The sequence below is a fragment of the Etheostoma cragini genome, chromosome 16 (genome assembly GCF_013103735.1).
Source record: "Etheostoma cragini isolate CJK2018 chromosome 16, CSU_Ecrag_1.0, whole genome shotgun sequence".
Taxonomy (NCBI): Eukaryota; Metazoa; Chordata; class Actinopteri; order Perciformes; family Percidae; genus Etheostoma; species Etheostoma cragini.
The window spans coordinates 24,030,093-24,031,489 of NC_048422.1; the positions used below are offsets into that span (position 1 = coordinate 24,030,093).

At 44.0% G+C, this 1,397-nt stretch overlaps 1 long non-coding RNA gene across 1 annotated transcript in view; it reads right to left on the minus strand.

Annotated features, from left to right (window-relative positions):
• Positions 1-1,397, minus strand: part of LOC117958999 — a 10,193-nt gene that overhangs the window by 5,547 nt on the left and 3,249 nt on the right. The window contains exon 2 of the long non-coding RNA XR_004659850.1: positions 577-579. This is a non-coding gene — a long non-coding RNA (uncharacterized LOC117958999). The remainder of the gene's footprint in view (positions 1-576; positions 580-1,397) is intronic.

A 1,397-nucleotide genomic window follows, 5' to 3' on the forward strand; every position in this document is an offset into this window, starting at 1 on the left:
TCTATCTATCTATCTATCTATCTATCTATCTATCTAAATATCTATCTATCTATCTATCTATCTATCTAACCATCTATCTATCTATCTATCTATCTATCTATCTATCTATCTATCTATCTATCTAAACAAACCAATCAGACTCGAATCAAACAGACAACATGCTGACGGGGCTCCTTGGCCCTGAATGCACCTTTAACCTTTAACCTTTGACCTTTAACCCTCCTGTGTCCTTGGGTCAAATTTGACCCCTTTAACCTCTGTGTCTTCCAGGTCCACTGTACGAAGGAGTAACCCTCCATGCATGGGCGCCCGTTCTACCCGCTGAGCCAACCGGGCGCCCTAAATATGCTAATATGCAAATATTAAATATAACAATCCACAACAACGACAGATACTGTGTGGAATATTCCGGTTATATTCCAGTAATGGTGGGGCGTGTCTGTTGCAAACCGTCCAGCATGGCCGACCTTGGGGGAGGACGGGGCGGGGGGGCGTGGGGGGGGTTTGTGTGTGTGTGTGTGTGTGTGGGGGGGGGGGGGGGGGGGGGGGGGGGGGGGGGGTTGTCCGCATCGCCACATGCTTGTCCAGCAAATGGTATTTAAGAAATCGATGTACTCCGGTGGAAACCTGATTCCCATCGACAGCTCGTGCAGATGAAAGAAGCATCTGGAAGGGCTGAAAAAACGGACAAAAAATGGACATTTTCGTCTCTTTTTCAGACTTTTTGGGGGGTTTTTCACCACCTCACTAGTTTTATTACTTTCTTAATATATAATTTATACAGAGTTATACCTAATAATTGAGTTAAAAAAGCAGAAATGATGAGTTATTTTGACTAGTAGTTAAGATCAGAGGAATGAAAGTGATCAGTTGTGTTTATCAAGAGCGTTGGAAGGAATCCAATCCATGTTTTTGTGGTAATTTGGTTCAAAATAAGCTCATATTTCAGATATAGATATTTATTAACGGGTCAGATTTGACCCGGGACAACAGGAGGGTTAAATATAAACACACCAAACAGCTTCCTGTGCAGACGTGTGTGTGTAGACGGACTGGATGTTTGCTGCAGAGGAACCGATGCGTGTTGATTAAAGCCGACCACACCTTTAGTAATTACACTCAATCTTTCCGTTTTAGTCATTAAGTCGCTGCGTTATGGACAAAAGGGGCGGAGTCTCGCTGAAGGGGCGGAGCCAGGCCACTGGGAGGAGCAACAGGGCGGAGGAGCTGCAACCCGAGATAAAATCTTTAAAACCAAAACAGGAACACATCCTGGCTAAATTATCAACATTTATCCTGATTGGGTCTCTAAAGTTAACCCTCATGTTGTCTTCATGTTGTCTTCATGTTGTCCTCATGTTGACTTCATGTTGTCCTCATGTTGTCTTCATGTTGTC